The sequence below is a fragment of the Ciona robusta genome, chromosome 7 (assembly GCF_009617815.1).
Source record: "Ciona robusta chromosome 7, ASM961781v2".
Taxonomy (NCBI): Eukaryota; Metazoa; Chordata; class Ascidiacea; order Phlebobranchia; family Cionidae; genus Ciona; species Ciona robusta.
The window spans coordinates 169223-190393 of NC_143241.1; the positions used below are offsets into that span (position 1 = coordinate 169223).

Consider the following 21171-nt stretch of genomic DNA (forward strand, 5'->3'; position numbering starts at 1 on the left):
ACCATGGAAAATAAGTGAAGCTGAGCAAATCAACAACACAATTTGGTGGGTTGACGAAGAATAGCATTTATTAAAAAAAATGTGACATTTAATAAGTCTGTTGTTTAAAGTGTTGCACTGTCTTTTTTCCTAAATTTGTTGAAATTTGTGTAAACAGATTTGTGTTGCAAATATGATATTCTTGACCGAGACCCGAGCATGGAATACAAATTTAGTGAAATCAATTTACTTTAGTCTAGTATTTATTGTTGGCCTTCATACCAAAAAGTTGGTCAATCACATGTTTATGGTGTTTATTTTGTTTAGACAGTATCGCTACACAGCTGATCAGAACTTTGTTCGATAGGTACGGCAATGACTGGAAAAGGAAAACAGAAAGGTTCAACATTATAGTGACAGTTCAACAACATTTGCAAGAATTTTTCATCATTCAGTTTTGAATGGTCTTGTTTCATACAAAATGTGATTCATGCAAGAGTTATGTTGTTTTAAATTAAGTACATTCAATGTACAAGAAATACATATTTATGTATTGGAGTATTTTCATTGTTTTGAATAAAGAATACTTGTACCGGATGGCGGATCTATTCTTCTGCGCTCTCCAAACACAATGCTGCTTACTTGATCCGAACAAGTTTCCTTGCATATTCTAATTAGAACATATCATAGTAAAGCGATCTGAAGTGAAATGTGCACTACAAATATGAGATAACCAGCATACCAATGTAATGTTGCTTGCTTTTTTTTAAGCCCCGCTCTTTCTTTTAAAAATGAAAACATACACACACTTATCGCTTTACAGCCATTCTTGTCTTGCTATTTTAAACACAGCACCTATCAGGCATGATTACTCGGCTTATGGTAAACTCCTATATGGTAACTTTAAATACAGATATAAATATAGTCTATGCCATATAGGGAAAAAACAAAAAGAATTTAAAATCTGAACCCTAGAAAGTCACGAAAACTAATTCTCCACTAAGCTTGGTAGGCTATTTTGTGTGGTTATACACTGATCCCTAGGAAATAGCTTCCAATAAGTTGCTGAAGCTATAGGTATTGTTAATACCTTAAAAAACGTTTTGATTTGCTTATCTATCAAAACTGCACCAATAAACCGCTGATAGACCGGGTTTTCCCCATAAACAAAATATTGCATTGTGACGTCACAGTGCCCGCGAGTGACGTTTTTTACAACTGTGAAATTTGATTTTTTAAACGTTCATAACTTTTAAATTAAAGCGATTTTTCACAAACTGGCTGTGAATTTAGCATCAGTGGACATAAAACTTTATTCTTATGCAAAAAACTGCGCAACCATGAGAACCGTGGGCCGGACTCTTTAAGCAAGACAAAACGCCACTATTGCACCACGTTTCGGGAATTATCAGCTGTGGTAAAGTGTTTAAAGAAGTTCCGCCATTACTTGTGGGGAAAAGAATTTACATTACGCACTGACTACGCTTCATTAAAATGGCTGCTGACAATAAAACAAACCCGGAGGGTATGTAAGCCCGATGGCTCTCGGTTTTAGGCACCTATCAATTTCAGATTGAGCATAGGCCGGAGAGGCAACATGTAAATGCTGCGGACGGGTTGTCTAGGAGACGTTGTGAACGGGACGCCTGTCTTGATTGCGGTAACGTTAAAAGCAAGGTGGTGGTGTTCCTATACACGTGCAACTTCTACAGACATTAAAGCTGAAGTTTAAACTTTGCCACATATATTAAAAAGGTAAGCCCATAATTGCTTTGTTATGTTGTTAAGCGGTGCTTTATTGGCCAGTTAACTCCGTGTGGTGTCATTCTTAAAGTGCTATGGTAGTATTCGGGTCTGTCTTAACGTTGAAAAGGTACAGACAAATGTAGTTGTCCTGATAGCTGATATTGGCACCCCTCGTGGCATATTAGGTTCAGACATCCTCATAAGCGAAGGTTGCCTGATAAATTTTAAAACACGATTGTTCTTGTTTAACAGACAGACACATTAAAACAATCCTCCCTGTACTAAACCGGCATTACCTCTCCACGATTCCTTTCCAGAACATCTGAAATGTTTGCTCGAAAACAGACAGACACATTAAAACAATCCTCCCTGTACTAAACCGGCATTACCTCTCCACGATTCCTTTCCAGAACATCTGAAATGTTTGCTCGAACCCTTGCGCCACTTATTTTAATACGTTGGACTTGGTGATATTGGCACCCCTCGTGGCATATTAGGTTCAGACATCCTCATAAGCGAAGGTTGCCTGATAAATTTTAAAACACGATTGTTCTTGTTTAGCAGACAGACACATTAAAACAATCCTCCCTGTACTAAACCGGCATTACCTCTCCACGATTCCTTTCCAGAACATCTGAAATGTATGCTCGAACCCTTGCGCCACTTATTTTAATACGTTGGACTTGGCTAGTGGTTATTGACAAGTCGAAATGAAGCAAAAATAGGTTTCGCCATTCCGGTGTTTCAGTTTAAAGTTATGCCTTTTAGTCTAACGAACGGTCCATTCACGTTCAAGCATTTGATACAGAAACAACAAACACAGCTATCATACTCGGGCGATACTTTTGCAAAAGTAAAGGAGACCTTTTATACTGCAGAAGGGTCACCTGGATTGAAAACTCAACAGCTTTAAATTTGGCAGCCATATCGATACACGAGTATCGCGGAAAATTTCCCGGGAACGAACAGTATATACACTGTCAACTTTCAGGATCGTCCTACGGTGTTTCCATTTATGTAAAGACTTCACAAGCTGTAAAAATAAAAATTAGGGAAAATATTTTTACATTGCCACCAAAGAAGCTCTATGTCAAACTAATAAACGAAGCAACAGAAATTGGAAGTGCACCCAGAAACATCTATCAAATTCATAATTTTAAATAGTAAGAAAAAGAGAATAAACAACCTTCAACGAACGTAGCAGATGATTACCTTAAAGTTATTATAACATGCTCACCACTCATCCTTTTGTGCAAGATGTAAATTGTTCCAAACAGGATTCGTTTTCAGCAATTTTGTATCGAAAAGGTAAATTGATAATATTTAAATGTTTTGTATGTTTGGAAAAACCGTCTTGGGTATAGAAAAGACATACAACCTAAGCCAAATGTTTGCAACTGTCAGTTTTCAAGCAACTGTCAGTAATTAATGCTCACCACTCATCCTTTTGTGCAAGATGTAAATTGTTCCAAACAGGATTCGTTTTCAGCAATTTTGTATCGAAAAGGTAAATTGATAATATTTAAATGTTTTGTATGTTTGGAAAAACCGTCTTGGGTATAGAAAAGACATACAACCTAAGCCAAATGTTTGCAACTGTCAGTTTTCAAGCAACTGTCAGTAATTAATGTAACGACAAAAAAGCATCCAATTTTTTTGGGCCTATATTCCTTCACATATATTCAAATCAAAAATGTTTTTCCTATTTCTTTAACCAAATGGCAAATCAATTTATGATGCATCAACACTTTCAGATGATGAAATTGCCATCCACAAAACATTTATTAAGCTCTATTGTGATATGATGAAATTGCCATCCACAAACATTTATTAAGCTCTATTATGCTAAAATCATCTAAAAAATAATTTAAAAAATTACATTATACACAAAGTTGGTCTATGTGAGAGAAAGAGGAAGATGCTGGTAAAATTAGTTTCTTAATGTTTGGACACTACTAGTAAATCAAACGATGCATTTGAAAAAAACAGGAAAAGTGAAAGCCTACTGTCTCGAAAATAATATGGAACAAGCATTAGGCTATATAAGCAACAGAGTTTTGCCAAATTTAAAATCTAAAGTATGGCCATATAAATTGAAGAACGGTGTTTGTTGGACAAACAACAATGAATCTGCCAATTTAATGTTGAAGGTTCAAACACAGTGGCAAAAAGTTTTACCGGCATGGGTCAGTACGTGCTCTTTGGAGAGTTTCAAAAATTCCAACATTCTATTAACCTTACAGAAAAACAAAAAGAAGCGATTTTTTATTAGTTTTTTTTTTAATTTGGACCCATCAAATGTGAAAAATTCTATTAACCTTACAGAAAAACAAAAAGAAGCGATTTTTTATTAGTTTTTTTTTTAATTTGGACCCATCAAATGTGAAAATCAAACAACGAACAGAGTAACAATAATTTATTTGTAAAAAAAACACCTTCCTCAGGAAAAAAACCAGCAAAATACAAGAAGAAAGGGACACTGCTTTTAATCATGTTGTAATTATTTCGTTCTTTTTTATATCTTGTAGTTTTATGTCATTCTTTTTTTTATCTTTTAATTGTCTTTCTTTTTTGTACTTGTAAATATGTTGTTCTTTTTCGTATCGAGTAATAATGTTGTTCTTTTTTTGTGTCTTGTAATAATGTCGTTTTTATTTTGTGTATTTTAATTGTCGTTCTTTTTGCATCTTGGAGTTGTTTCTGTATTAAGATACTAATTTTTAATCCAAAATTTAAACTTTTTTATTACAAAGTAAAATAATATTGTTCTTTTTTTGTGTCTTGTAATAATGTCATTTTTATTTTGTGCATTTTAATTGGCGTTCTTTTTTGCATCTTGGGGTTCTTTCTGTATTAAGATACTGATTTTGGTTTAAACTTTTTTAGTACAAAACTGCATGCCAAATTTGAAACAACACCAATATGCTTCAACAAAAAATAAGAAAAAATACTTATGTATTTACACATCTATAGAGTGTACTTGTTCATCATAATTATGGTTGCTTTGGATTCTTAATCTAACACACACACACAAAGAGTACAAAAGGTTTTCCATATTTTTTAATCATATTCATGCAAGTTGATATATTTATATATATATAATTGGAGAAAGGAAGTAGAGTGTCACTTGAAAACAGCAATATTACAGAGAAGATTCATGCAAGTTATATATAATTGGAAAAAGGAAGGAGTAGAAGATTAAGGGTTAGAGTGTGGTTGTTTACTTTCCGTTTTTTTACGGTGTACTTGTCGACTGAAATAGCAGCTGCAAGCTTTCTGGTGATCTTCTGATCAATGGTGGGTCTGTATAACGTTTGTGTGCGGGTGTTGTCGTTTGCATTTCGTATATGTTTGAATAGTAGTGTCAGAGATACTATCCATTGTTTGGCGTCACGGTATGTGAATCTAGTCACGTGGTTTCGTTGCCAAGTACGCTAAATTGAAAATTAGAGTAAACAGACATTTGTGCACGTTACATTTTTGTTTACATTGAAGTTTCTACATAAATATGCCTGCGTCAAATTGTGCCGTTTGGGTTGTACTATTACAACAATAAAACAAATGAAGACAGAATTAGTTTATTTTCTGTTTTACGACCGTTCGGCAAGTCGCCAGAGGAAGTGCAACATCTGCAGACGCTGACTAATTTATTCTATCCATGAGAGATGGGTCTTTGGACAACATCAAACATATTTTGCATAAAGAAGCGTATGTATATTGTTTGATCTTTTTATAATATATCAATAATTGTTCTGCACATCATAATAGATTACAGCCTATAGGCTATATACCACTATTGTAATCTCTTTTTTTGAAAATGTGTGGTATGTTTAAAGTAACTTTTATGTTCTTTAACCAGTGTTGGGATATGCCCTAGACATTTTAAAGAGGAAGATATAGAATGGAAAGAAAGTACAAATTGAAAACAGGTGCAGTTCCATGTAAAAATCTTCCAAAAGAATGTAGTTTTAGTCGGCTAGCAGTCAAGTCATCTAGAACAGGTAAAGCTTTAACCAGGAAGTTCACTCCACTGATAAGGCATAAAAATCTAGATCAATTGTTAAATGCCTATAACAAGCTGACATTGGAAATGAAAGGTAAAATTAAATCAAACGTTATGTATGTGTGAGATTCTAAATGGATTTTATACAGACATTCCAGTTACCTGTACATTGAATTCATAAAGGAACATAATGTTGTTTTAAGAATAAGGTTTGTTTAAAAGTAAACAAAACATGAATGCAGAATTAGCACATTACATCTAATTTTATCTTTAGAATTGGGATAAACAAAGACCTTTCCTATTCTTTCATATCTGTGTTTGGGTGGCCGATTAATGTGAAACATTTACCCGATGCTCCTAGCCCAAAGGAAGACACATTATACTACTTGTTAAGTATGTTCTGTTGGAGGTGTATGTAATGTAAAGTTATGTTTTAAATTTTTTATATAATTGTTTTACTGTAGAATATATGGAAAACATTACAGCATGTAAGGGTATAGATTCAGACAAATCCAACAAGAAACACCATATTATACATTGGACGGGTAATAAAATGAGCAGTGAAACAACCATACAACGTTCACCCCAATGTCAAGTATTTGGTTAGTAAACTGAGTGATAACACGTATTCTACGTTTGATTGTTTATATGTGTGTATAATTAAAAATAGTGTAGGTTATTTTCTTTCCAAACTACTGCCAATTTTCAGTAATTAGCTCTAGTGAAGAGGATGAATTTGCCCATGTGTTGAAGTGTGTATCATTCACCTAATCAATGAACAAAGATGTTTATGAAACAATTGGTGTAAACGATAAAATTGATAACATATTGGAGGCAAGCATCTAATATAATAGACATGTTGTTTCCCAGAAAATATATTCGAGTGAGGTGGACACTCTGCCGGAATGGAAGCGGATGTTTGTGAAATATCAATTAGCGAATGCTAAAAAACTCCACATGGTCGAAGATACCACCCGGATGTTGTGCGGTGGGCTATTGAAATGTACAGCAAATCGCCTTAGGCATATGAACAACTTCGTTTAAGTGGTGAATTGCATTAGGTTTACCTGGAAAGAGTACAATAAAGCAGTATGGTAATTTATTATTTTTAGGTGGATATGGTTATACACATTATAAATGTATAATTTTATTTCAGGAATTATACATTATACAGATACGAATGCTGGAACTCATCAGGAAGCATTGAAAGAAATTGAAAGTATCACACAAAAATGTAAAAACTTTCCTGGGTATTTAACCATGGATGAAATGAAAAGTATAGATTTGCATTTTTTATTTTTTACTAGCTTATATGACTAGTGTTTATAATTTAAAATGTCCCACAGTTCGTGAAAATCTGGTGCTTCGTGAGGGAAAGCTGGTCGGGTTCGTTGACTTTGGTGAGAGTACAATTGATGCTTCACAAGAAATTGCGACACATATTTTAGGTAAACTCAAAATGCTGTTATCTATTTTAAAACAAACACAAAATGTTATTCACATCCTACAGTATTCTATCTTTGCACCATTAGAAGAGAGATATCACTTCCAATAGCTTGATATCCGACAAAGACCACTTCAGCAGAAACACTCACTATAATTTTTTGGAATTTGCTTTTTGGGTGTGAAAAGAGAGGTGTAAATATCCATGCCCTTATTTCTGATGGTCAACAGGAAAATGTAAAAAATCCTGAGTGGCATTAAAACTTTTAGTCTGGATAAATATGCCTTACAGTTCCCAATCCGTGTGCACCGGGAAGGCCTGTATTTCTGCTGTCTGATCCACATTTGTTGAAGGTATGTTTTTTAAAAAAGGACGAACTATACCATTTTTCTATATTAAGGTTTTAAAATATTTACTATCTTTTCAGACTGCACGGAAAGCTCTTTACTCTTCTAAGCCTACTGGAAGCTTGTATAGGTGCAAAGGGGAAACGATATTCTTTGGCCCCTGTTCTAAAAAGAACACCATTATCTGAAAAGCATGTTAACTTAAATGCTTTTAGCAAAGTAAATTATAAATACTAATTTATTATATTCAAATATTACTAAACCTTATTTTAGATGAAAGTTGGTTTGGCAAGAGACACACTCTGATGGAAAGTGGGAAAATGTTTCCACAATAAAAGGTGCCAAAGGAACTGCTGACTATGTTTTATTATTTTCAAAGTAAGCGCTTTATTGTTTAGAATGTTCATGGTTTGTAACATACACATTTTTATTTTGAAGATGGTTCGACATAGTGAACTGTAGATTTAATCATCCGATAAGATCAAATGATGATCAAATGATTTGGCTGAAACATCATTTTATTGTCTACCTACTTTGAGTGGCAGGTAAGTTAGATTTTATGCTTTATATAATATTTTGGGCCTTATTTATTCTAACTATTAATTTATTGATCTCATAAGAGAATGAAGCAACTGAAAAGAAAAAAAGTTATGTTCCAACAAACTCTTGAAGGACTTATATTCACCAAACTTGGTCTGTTCTTCAGTTGTTGCTAAAAATACCATAACACCCCTTGAAACTGTATATTATATTTAAAGAGACAACTTGGGAGAGATGATCTCAAAATCCGGATGACAGTGAAGCTGCATATGGTGTACAGCACATTTGGCAACGGAAAATTATAAAAAAAGTTAAAGGGGGTAACACAACAAATGGATTTAAAAATCCCTGGCAGAACTTGTGCAATGAACCTCTTCCCAAGAAAAAGAGACCATGATGTTGATGTAAGTTTTATTAAACACTTAGTTGTATAACAGAATGCAATATACACAAAACTTAACTGCCATAAAAAATGTATCATTTTTATTTGGGAAACACTAAACGTTTTTTTTTATTTTTACCCTTGAACCTGTTGACTTCTTTTTTAGCTTATGAAATAACTTCCTGGGATAGCTGTAAGCTAAAACTCTTATAAACAAAGATATGTATTGTAAAAATTGAGTTACATATAAACAAAGATAATATGTATTGTAATAATTGAGTTACATTATCTTCATCACCAGGCTCACATAAACTATTCAGATTTTCTAAAAACTTTAGGTAATGACTGTTAGTGAACATGTATTGGATAACTACATTAAAGTTTATTATTTTAGAATTCTTTTGAGTTTCTTGGCTCACATAAACTATTCAGATTTTCTAAAAACTTTAGGTAATGACTGTTAGTGAACATGTATTGGATAACTACATTAAAGTTTATTATTTTAGGATTCTTTTGTAAAAAGAAAATATGCCGTGCTCAATAGACTAACGTAATCTTCTGAAGGGTATTTTAAGTTGACATCTTTTTTTCTAGAATGGGAATCAGTGATCCACGAGAAACCTTACATGCATGGGATTTCCCATAAGAAAAAAAAATTGCTGAACTTTGACCGTTTCTAGTTTTTATGCATGGGATTTCCCATAAGAAAAAAAAATTGCTGAACTTTGACCGTTTCTAGTTTTTAAACTACTGGGAAATTTTCTAATTTTTTTTTGGATTTGTTACAAAAAATGCTTCTACTTTGTGACTATATAAATGTGACTCCTATATAAACAAATTATAGAATATGGCCTTTATTATATTTTATTTTCTCCATTAAACGTAGCTACTCTGCCCAAACGTATTTTTTTATTTCTATGTCGAAGCAACATAGAAATAAAGCAAAACTTGAATTGAACACGAAAAGCTTGAGCCGAAAAGGTTACGAAAAAGTAAACTAACAAGCGGGAAGCTGAGTTGTAGTTTTCGCGTGCTCGTTCGTTATTTTAGAAACCAAATGGGTTTAAGAGCTCGAAATAGGTCACGTAGCATCGTCTGAATACAATAGATATGTGCCCTGCTGATTTAATGGTACTTTGCTGCTAAAATTCACGCGTTCATAGTACAGCTATATATGGTACAGTGATAAGGCGTTATAGAAATATCTTAGTAAGTTAACAGTTTATAAAATTCACCAATTTATTTAGTTCAAGTCAATTTAAATCAGTTACGTGAATTGTACCCGTGTTGAGCTTTAACGAAGAAAAAAGCAGAGTTAAATTAGTTAAGATTAGTTAAATTTACCATTCAGTCATTTAGGCTGAACATTAGAATTTTTCCGCTATGCCTTATGGTTGCTGTGTTCCCAAATGCTATGATTATAAGTCTGCACATGAAGATGGGGTTCATTTTCACCGAGTCCCTAAGGACGCCAGGTTATGTAAAAATTTATTTAGTTCAAGTCAATTTAAATCAGTTACGTGAATTGTACCCGTGTTGAGCTTTAACGAAGATAAAAGCAGAGTTAAATTAGTTAAGATTAATTAAATTTACCATTCAGTCATTTAGGCTGAACATTAGAATTTTTCCGCTATGCCTTATGGTTGCTGTGTTCCCAAATGCTATGATTATAAGTCTGCACATGAAGATGGGGTTCATTTTCACCGATTCCCTAAGGACGCCAGGTTATGTAAAAAATGGCTGATGAAAATTAGAAATTCCAACCTTCCCCAAAATGCTCGACCATCTTTGTTGCTGTCACATAGAGTATGCAGTAAACATTTTAGAAAAGAGGATTATTACTTAAAATGGAAACTAAAGACAGGTATGCAACAGTTTTAAGGTATTCTTTCCACTTTGAGCACAAATATAGTATATAAATTAAAAATTGGCTTTAGGTGCCAACAGCTCGTTCACGTTCTGCCATATTAAAAAGAAAAGGCTTGGAATTACCCTCAACTTTAAAGCAAACAAGAACAACTACTCAGGTATTGTTTAAACAAAAGTTATGTTGTGATTTGACCATATAAAAACCTGTAATGTTTTAAACTTTAGGCAACCAGTTCAGAAGATTCACAGTCTGATTTAAGCATTGGATCACAAGGAATATCAATGACAGCGCAATCAATCATTGATGCGCTTCGTTATTTGGGCGAATGCTGCTCTGCCATTCGCGGCCACTGCGACGAAAAGCAATCGAGTAATTTATGGAGATTAATTAGGCTTCTGTGTCGGTACAATCCAACCATTAAACAGTATTTTGATGATGATACAGCTACTAAGTTTGTATCACCAGACATTCAAAATGAAATTTTATCTATAATCAGTAATAATGTAACACGTGTTCTTATTGGAAATATCAAAACACAATCCCGTGGCGAACAGCATATGTCATCTGTATTTTCTATCATCATTGATGAGACATCAGATTTGTCAAATTTGGAGCAGGTGAGTGTTTGCATTCGCTACGCCACAGACCAATTTCATAGTAACGAAGTTTTTCTCGGATTTTATGAAACGTCGAAAACTGATGCATCCACACCGCGAAAAATTGTCGACGATGTTTTGTTAAGGTTTGGTCTTAACATACAGCAGCTACGCGGCCAAGGTTATGACGGCGGGAGTAACATGTCCGGAAAAATAAGGGGTCTTCAGAAAAGAATTTCTTATGATAACTGCAAGGCTCTTTACTTTCATTGTACAGGGCATCAGCTAAACCTCATATGCCAGGACGCATGTGCTGCAAACCCGTTAGTTGGACAAGCGATGGGCTATATTAGCAAGATTATTAATTATATAAAGGAATCTCCAAAACGCTGGGCTGCATTTCAATGTGTTGTATTTGAAGGCTATCAAAAGGTCCGACACGTTGGGTTATGCGTTTGGCCAGTATCGACGCTGTACCGGAAAATTATGAAAATTTATTGAACTTTTTCGTTCAGCCAGTGAAAATACGTCTTTCCGTGCGGCTACCCGGTCAACAGCTCTTTCGTTTTTGGATTCTCTTCAATTATTTAAAACATACTTTTTTTCATAGAGTACTGCAACGGTTGTTTTCAACAATAAATCCTGTACACGTGAAATGCCAAGCACGCAACATCACAATAGGCGAAATTCAAAAACTGATGAATTTTCTTGCTCAAACGCTTGCTCAAAAAGGATAGTTTCCAGCACAGAAGTAGCACTTCTTGCTTCTTGTTTCTCTTTGTTGATGTCTTGTTTTCTTCGTGTATTGTTTTTTCACTTTATATGCTGACTCTCGAGCATTTGATTCTGACTTTATGTTTTTCTCGATGGATGATGCTTGGGCTTCTGATCTTTCCATCGCATTCGCCATATCAAGTAAATTGACAAGAGTAAGCTGTTGTGTCTCAAGCGCTCTTTGTCTTATTTTGTGATTTCTGCATCTGCTGATTATCTGAGTTTTGATTTCATCGTCAGCGCTATGAAAATCACAATTCTTTGATAGTTTACGAAGACGAGAGTGAAACTGTTTCATTGTTTCATCTTCTTGTTTTGTTTCACGGAATGTTACTCTTTCATAATCAACATTCTTCTTGTCTGTAAAATGTTGCTTTAGAGTTGCTATGGCTTGATCATATGATTCAGCATCGTCAGTGTCAGGTAGACTTTTGAATATTGAAAAGACTTCATCACCAGCATAATGTAGTAAATTAGCTCTTTTCACTTTATTTTCGGTGATGCCTTTTACCACAAAACAGTTATTGAGGCGTTCTACCCAATGTTCCCAGCGAGGGCCTGTTGTCGAAGATTCGTACGGATTAAACGGAAAAATACCATCAGACGCGATAGCAGCCATCTTGGTTTTTCTTTACCGTCTTGCTTTTGCGAACTTCGTAATATGGACGTCTTTTGTCCGTTAGCTTTCTCTGATCGACTAATGCACGTTCTTGTTTAAGTAACGTTATCCTCGTCGCCAGTTATAGTGTTCCACTGTTTAGTTCTATCATTTAAAGACTAGACTGGACTCTTGGTTAGTTCGGTATCTTGTTAGTCGAATTAATAACGTGGTTATGAATTATGATCCGATCACGTGATACGATACATAGATATCAAATACTTCGTGATATATGATAGCATGAATATAAACAATGAGCATGAACACTACATTAACAACAATTGTTCATATTTATTAGCGGCTGTAAGAATGACACCACATGGAGTTAACTGGCCAATAGCACCGATTAACAACAATTGTTCATAAACAGAAAAAAAACTTAGTAGGATTAGACAAACCTTGCAGCATGCAGAGAACATAAAAAAGACCCGAACACTACCATAGCACTTTATATTTTCTTTATTAGCGGCTGTAAGAATGACACCACATGGAGTTAACTGGCCAATAGCACCGCTTAACAACAATTGTTCATAAACAGAAAAAACTTAGGATTAGACAAACCTTGCAGCATGCAGAGAACATAAAAAGCATGTGTCCACCTGGCCTCGTCTTCACCAGTTAACGCTCGTTTAAAGAAGTTTGATTTGATTTTTTCATATCATGACGCGACGCTTTAAAGTGTCGACAATTACTGTTCCAGGGGCCTGTTTCGCCACATAATGCACAGACTTGCACTGGACGACGTACTCTACTGGTACCGCTCGAATCCCGGCATTCATGAAGCGGTGTCTGCTGAATCACGTGAAAGTCAAAAGAATGCAATCCGTCTGCCATATACTTTTGATAGTGTATTTCGGTGATAGTGTATTTCGCCTTATCGACATGTCATCCAAGCTCGAAATGAATTGTTCGATCAAATACCGTTGAACACAATCCCCAGTCTGCAGAGTATGGCAGCTGCACGCGCGAGTTATTTATTAAGCTTTTGATAAGCACGCCAAAATTTACGTCATGCACGCGGAAAAATTAAAAACGAAATAAAATATACAAACATCAACACACGACATTTAAAACAACGAGTAAAAAGCGGCAGCGGGCGGTAATAAAAATTTCAATATTAGGACGGCTGGTCTTCATCACATAAGACGAAACTACCCGCTTTTGCTCCAAGACGGGAAAGAACTTTACTGTTATCAGCATACCGAGATGCCCTTCCTCTTTGGTCTATAAAAACGGGAACACGATGCATAGGCAAGTTGTACTCCTCGCAACCGTCAAGATATAAGGAAGCCATTTCCTTTAATGTGTTACGACATTGAATTGGTGGGGGGTACATCCAATCTACGTTCGTTCTTCGTAGCAGAGTATCATTGGACTGACCCCCTGCTTTTAATTGTGTTTTCATCACAGAGTAGTAAGACTCTACTACGGCTTCAGATCCCCCCATTGCCAAAGCAACGTCTAGTGCAATACAGTTCTTTTCCGAGTTCTGTATAGTAGTGCAATACAGTTCTTTTCCGAGTTCTGTATAGATGATCTCTTCGTTTGTGTGAAATGTCTCGTAAGCGGAAGTTTCATCTAGGGCCGCAACTACGGTTTCGCCTTCAAACGTAAACCTAAATTTTTCGTCCAATTCAAAATCGGATCGATCAGTCGCGTCAAACCTTAGAAGTTGTGAGGCGTTGGGGTCTAAACCGAACCAATCATGTCTGCAGTGCCCGAAGTCTTCCCATATTACCCTAAACACCGTCTTCTTATAACGGCTAAAAACTGGGTGTGCAAATGTTGGCCCAAACGTAAACCTAAATTTTTCGTCCAATTCAAAATCGGATCGAACAGTCGCGTCAAACCTTAGAAGTTGTGAGGCGTTGGGGTCTAAACCGAACCAATTATGTCTGCAGTGCCCGAAGTCTTCCCATATTACCCTAAACACCGTCTTCTTATAACGGCTAAAAACTGTGTGTGCAAATGTTGGGTGCAGGTTTAAGGATGGATTTTTTTCGCTAAACTCTTTAACGTGCGGCAGAGAGCATACGTACTGAAAAAAAACTGTTTAAATGATGTATTTCCGTAATCTTCCAATTCTGCTCGTTGATTCAGGGCTAAAATATGCATGCCCCCTGTTACCAAGTTTAAAATGTCTGGTAAATACATGCACTCTGCAAGAATGGAAGAAACATGAGGTACACATTTTAGACATGCGTTTTTCTAAACGGTTGTGTACAGCCTCACATAAATGTATCAAATCAACCAGGCAGTCACCAGGCTGGCGCATTTTCCATTCAAACACCTTTCGTTTCACTGAACCGTTGATGATTGTTTCCGCATGAGGACACACGATCCAGCCATCTTCCAATGCCACGTTGTGAAATCTTCCATATTTACATATTTCAGCAAAGTGAATATAAAGCTTTGGAAATAGTTTGTTGTCCAAGGAAACGTCCCCCTGTTGTACCTCCTCAAGGTTTTGCTTCATGCCGATTAAAATGGACTTCAACTTGGGCCACCACTTTATAATTTGCCACAAATTTTGATTGACACTTTGTGCTCTAATCATAACTTTTGTAACAGGTGTAAGACAATCTAATACACCGCAAAGGTCAATGCAAAAATCTTTTCCTTTCACGAGGTACTTTGTTTCTTCACAATCATCCTCAGTTTCACGATTTTCCTCAAATGTTCGAACTAGAGCTTCATAACTGCCGTAAATGCTTATAAATTGCTCATAGGCACTGCTCGTAAATCGAGTCGTAGTATAGGTCTTAGCAACATTACCAGGTAGGTCGTATCTTTTTTTAATGGAGGCGTATTCAGCCGCGCCCTTTCCGCGACCAAACATGACGTTAAACTTATTTGATCTCCTAATTAATCGGTCGAAAAAGATCTTGCAGTCCTTGTTTTTAACTGCAACAAGAATTGTGACAATCCTCAGGCAAGGCAGGAAGCGCATCTCTAATTAAGCGCCGAAGGCGGTTCCCGAATCCTTAATATAATAGGTTTTTTCTTTGGGCATCTAAGTCGCGGCGTGAAAGAGTGCGCGCGCTCTAATTGAGTTTGTGTTACAAAGTCTTCGCTCGTATTGTTTTAAAAACTCGCCCTATATGCCTTGAGCCGTATGCGCTGCTCCTGCTACCTCAAATTCCCTCCCACGCTAATTACTTTCTTAGTCTCTAACGCAGTGACGTAGAGACGGGCGTGTTCTAAGTGTAAAGCGAGTACGTACTGTGTCGTGTTAAGAGTCGGACGTTCCTTGTTTTATATGCAGCTTTATATTTTACAATATGATTTTATCTGACCACGGGTGTTTTACGAACCTGAAGACTAGATAGAAGTGTAACAAATTGGCGATCCGGCCAGGACCACTGAAGCTATACATATAACTAGAGAGCGCGACTCAATCAGATTTAAAGGCAGCAGAGAGCGAAAATAGAACACGCTTGACTGATTCAGTTTTGTCCCCAATTTTAAAGGCGCCAAAGGCAGTCTGCCTGTACGATATACCATTAAAAAGTAAGTTCTCCGTTTGTTTCTGTATTTTTTACCTTTAATTATGGGCTAGTAAGGTAAATACTTTAAATTTTTGTGATTAGGATTAAACAAAGCCAGTTTACATGACCACTTTGCCCGTGACAAAAGGTTTACCGTGGTTATGGTATTATCAGAGTAGGTGTCATTATATAACTTGTGTATTAATATAGAATATGGATATTGTTTATTCGCTATGTATGTAATTTTAGTTTTTTTACAAGAAATTTTCCTTCATTAATCATTTGTTGTATTACAGATTTGAAGTAAATATATAGAACCCCAGGCATAATGCAATCAGTAACTAAAGATGAGTAATTTGGTAAAGATGGTTACAACAATGATGAGCTTAAACATAAACTATATATGTATAAATAAAGGCTGGCAGATGTTCTGAAAGATAAATTAGCCATTTGTTTATAGATTGCCGGTCAACATCAGCGCAGCAAAAAAACAAGTGTTTAAACCCGTAAAAATGGAATCAGATCTATATTTTTGTTTAAAAGTTGGAGAAGAAATACAAGACTTTCTGAGCACATAAATTAAATGAAGAACTATATAAAAAAACAAGTGTTTAAACCCGTAAAAATGGAATCAGATCTATATTTTTGTTTAAAAGTTGGAGAAGAAATACAAGACTTTCTGAGCACATAAATTAAAAGAAGAACTATATAAAAATCTCCTAAGTAATATATCATCGCATTATGATGAGAACACAAAACTATTGTTCCAAATATGTAAAATGACTTGTTTGTGTCAAATATGTTACAAAATTGCTTGTTTCATATATTCCTATTGCTTGTGAATTCTGTCTTTATTTTCACCATAAATTCTGTTGTAAATTTAAAATAAACGCGCAATTCACCTTATAAACTGTAATATATGCAAATAACAAATGAAGATTTTAACATACTTTGTAATAGAGTGTATACATACTGAACTTACGTATTTGAATCAGCGTTAGGCAAAATCAATCAAGCTGTCAGTAGTAAGTTTGATAAAATACTTTGTAATAGAGTGTATACATACTGAACTTACGTATTTGAATCAGCGTTAGGCAAAATGAATGAAGCTGTCAGTAGTAAGTTTGATAAAAGAGGGCATCAGTGCTGTGCATATGGGTGTAAAAAAAGATCAGGGGCTAAATGCAAAGAGAGAAGCGACAGTGAGGGTAGTGACGATTCTGAGAGTGAAAGTAAAAGAAAGTTTCCAAGAACTTTCCACAAGTGAGAACGTTGCATATTATGTCATGTTAGGGATGAGCCTAGTAAGAGAATAACATTGTGAAAACATGGCATTTTAATTTAGGTTTCCCCGGAACAACTATATATGTATAAATAAAGGCTGGCAGATGTTCTGAAAGATAAATTAGCCATTTGTTTATAGATTGCCGGTGTCAAATATGTTACAAAATTGCTTGTTTCATATATTCCTATTGCTTGTGAATTCTGTCTTTATTTTCACCATAAATTCTGTTGTAAATTTAAAATAAACGCGCAATTCACCTTATAAACTGTAATATATGCAAATAACAAATGAAGATTTTAACATACTTTGTAATGGAGTGTATACATACTGAACTTACGTATTTGAATCAGCGTTAGGCAAAATCAATCAAGCTGTCAGTAGTAAGTTTGATAAAATACTTTGTAATAGAGTGTATACATACTGAACTTACGTATTTGAATCAGCGTTAGGCAAAATGAATGAAGCTGTCAGTAGTAAGTTTGATAAAAGAGGGCATCAGTGCTGTGCATATGGGTGTAAAAAAAGATCAGGGGCTAAATGCAAAGAGAGAAGCGACAGTGAGGGTAGTGACGATTCTGAGAGTGAAAGTAAAAGAAAGTTTCCAAGAACTTTCCACAAGTGAGAACGTTGCATATTATGTCATGTTAGGGATGAGCCTAGTAAGAGAATAACATTGTGAAAACATGGCATTTTAATTTAGGTTTCCCCGGAACAACTATATATGTATAAATAAAGGCTGGCAGATGTTCTGAAAGATAAATTAGCCATTTGTTTATAGATTGCCGGTCAACATCAGCGCAGCAAAAAAACAAGTGTTTAAACCCGTAAAAATGGAATCAGATCTATATTTTTGTTTAAAAGTTGGAGAAGAAATACAAGACTTTCGGAGCACATAAATTAAAAGAAGAACTATATAAAAAAAACAAGTGTTTAAACCCGTAAAAATGGAATCAGATCTATATTTTTGTTTAAAAGTTGGAGAAGTAATACAAGACTTTCTGAGCACATAAATTAAAAGAAGAACTATATAAAAATCTCCTAAGTAATATATCATCGCATTATGATGAGAACACAACTAAGTAATATATCATCGCATTATGATGAGAACACAAAACTATTGTTCCAAATATGTAAAATGACTTGTTTGTGTCAAGCACAATATGTTACAAAATTGCTTGTTTCATATATTCCTATTGCTTGTGAATTCTGTCTTTATTTTCACCATAAATTCTGTTGTAAATTTAAAATAAACGCGCAATTCACCTTATAAACTGTAATATATGCAAATAACAAATGAAGATTTTAACATACATACTGAACTTACGTATTTGAATCAGCGTTAGGCAAAATCAATCAAGCTGTCAGTAGTAAGTTTGATAAAATACTTTGTAATAGAGTGTATACATACTGAACTTACGTATTTGAATCAGCGTTAGGCAAAATGAATGAAGCTGTCAGTAGTAAGTTTGATAAAAGAGGGCATCAGTGCTGTGCATATGGGTGTAAAAAAAGATCAAGGGCTAAATGCAAAGAGAGAAGCGGACAGTTAGGGTAGTGACGATTCTGAGAGTGAAAGTAAAAGAAAGTTTCCAAGAACTTTCCACAAGTGAGAACGTTGCATATTATGTCATGTTAGGGATGAGCCTAGTAAGAGAATAACATTGTGAAAACATGGCATTTTAATTTAGGTTTCCCCGGAACCCAGTTCTATGGCAACAGTGGGTTCATAACATCCGCAGGCCAAATTGGAAACCAACAGAACACTCAAAAATATGTTCTGATCATTTTACAGAAAAACAAATTTATCGACACAGAACCAAGATTCAGCTTGCATCAAATGCTGTACCCTCTCGTTTTAAAAGTTTTCCAGGGCATTTAAAAAAGGTTTGAGATTTTATGGAATTATGCAGACATAGGCAATAACTTAGGATTCATTTATTTTAGACAACAAGACAAAGAAAACCACCAACTAACAGGAAAATCCCTGTACTGACCCTTCCTTGTTCCAGCAAAAGTGCTATAGAACATGACCATATATATTCAGTTGGTAAATCTAACTTAGATCTTGGTAAAAAATTACAAAAAAATAAAGAAAAGTTATCCTTTGTTAAAAAAAAACTAAAGAAACATCAAGACATATCACGCAGACTTGGAAAACAAATTTTAACATTAAAAGATGCAATTAATACAACGAAGAAAAAGAATATGATTAGTGAAAATTGTGCTGACTTGCTTCAAAACAATTTTAGTGATGTGCCAAATCAAATTTTCAAGCGAATTGTAAAAAAATCAGGAATGGGAAAAACATATCCATAGGAGCTAAAAGCATTTGCACTGACAATTCAGTTTTACTCAACAAAAGCATATATGTTTGTTCGACGGTGTTTCGGGTTGGCATTACCGCATCCAGCGCAAATTCGCAAGTGGTATACTAAAGTCCCAGCTGAACCAGGCTTCACTGAAATTGCTTTTGCAGCTATCAAGGTTAAAGCGGCATCTTCACAACCAATAATTTGCGCACTTATGCTTGATGAGATGTGCATACGAAAGCATTTGTCGTGGGATGGAACTAAATACAGGGGGTTTGTTGACCTTGGCGTGGGTAATGAACCGGATGACTCATCTCCTGTAGCTAAAGAAGTCCTTGTAATAATGGCTGTGGGAGTCAATCAATCCTGGAAAGTTCCACTTGGGTACTTTTTTGTCGCTGGTCTCTCTGGGGTCGAGCGTGCAAACATAGTGAAAGTTTGCATTCAAAGGTTATGTGAAACCGGGGCCAAAGTAATTTCCTTGACAGGTGATGGACCGTCCTGCCATTTTAGCATGTTAACACAATTAGGAGCAAGTTTAAATCCACTAAATATGCAGTCATCTTTTTCAATTCTCACTCATGAAGAAAGCAGAGTGCATGTTTTTCTCGATGCATGTCACATGTTGAAACTTGTACGAAATACTTTTGCTGAATGGGGTGTTCTAATCGATAAATATGGCCGAAAAATCAATTGGCAGTACATAGTGGAACTTCAAAAACTGCAAGAAAAAGAGGGATTACGTTTGGCAAACAAGTTAAAAAGAGATCATGTAAATTGGTGGCAAGAGAAAATGAAGGTAAATCTTGCAAGTCAAACTCTAAGTGCAAGTGTAGCTGATGCCATCCAATATTGCAATATACATTTAAAGTTACCTCAGTTTGTTGGAAGTGAAGCAACAGTGGATTTCATTAAACTGTTTGATCGGCTGTTTGATATTTTAAACTATTTTTAAACTGATATTTAAAAGGAATCCTTTAGGTCGTGGGTACAAATCACCTTTGAAAGAAAACAACAAATCAGACTGCTCTGCTTTGGTCACCTGATGACGTAGTTCATTCATTCCTGTTGTTAAAGGATAAGGGTGGTCTTTGTAAGCCATCTAGCAGTGTTGTTGCTGTCTGTATTGAAGCAGAAAAAAGCTTTCAGCGAATCTTACACACTACTGCCGGTAAATTGCCTCAAGGTCCTGGTTTACTAAATGGAATAGCATCTGCAGTACTGCAAAATATCAATTTATTGAAATGGTTCAGATGCCCGGACTCACACATGTTCGACTGTAGTGTTACCGATAACCATGTTTTTGGTTTAATCAAATTAATTGCCAAAAAATACTGCAGCATTCGCCTTCACCATCTGGGAAAAGAATTTACAGCCAAGACGTGTGGACGCAAAATAAGAAAACAACTTATGAAAAGCGTACTTTTTCAAAACCAATACTTTTTCAAAACCAATGAGTTCCCAACTTAAGTTCTTCCGTTTGACTTTTTTTCGTTGAATTTTCTTCTTTTTTTATTAAAAATCCTAGTAAATACACCAAATTCCCATGTTCAATACAGATTCGTGAATGATTTTAACAGCATCAAGCATACTATTACTCGTAAACACAAAAAATCAATCAGCGCACACCTCTCCACGTTGCTATGATGCTGTGTATGGGGACAAAACGTGTGCAGTCAAGCGTGCCCAAATGGCGACATAAAATTTGCCAATGGCGCTATCTAGTTATATATATGATATCTATGGCCAG

At 35.3% G+C, this 21171-nt stretch overlaps 2 long non-coding RNA genes across 2 annotated transcripts; one reads left to right on the top strand and one right to left on the bottom strand.

Annotated features, from left to right (window-relative positions):
* Positions 1-276: 276 nt before the first annotated feature.
* On the bottom strand, positions 277-2088 carry LOC149733203 (uncharacterized). The gene is made up of 2 exons (XR_016385247.1): positions 722-2088; positions 277-649 (listed from the first exon to the last, which is right to left on the bottom strand). It is a non-coding gene; the product is annotated as an uncharacterized LOC149733203 (long non-coding RNA).
* A 4811-nt stretch (positions 2089-6899) lies between these two features.
* LOC149733204 (uncharacterized) lies at positions 6900-7394 on the top strand. The gene is made up of 3 exons (XR_016385249.1): positions 6900-7004; positions 7075-7176; positions 7239-7394. It is a non-coding gene; the product is annotated as an uncharacterized LOC149733204 (long non-coding RNA).
* The last annotated feature ends 13777 nt before the right edge of the window (positions 7395-21171 follow it).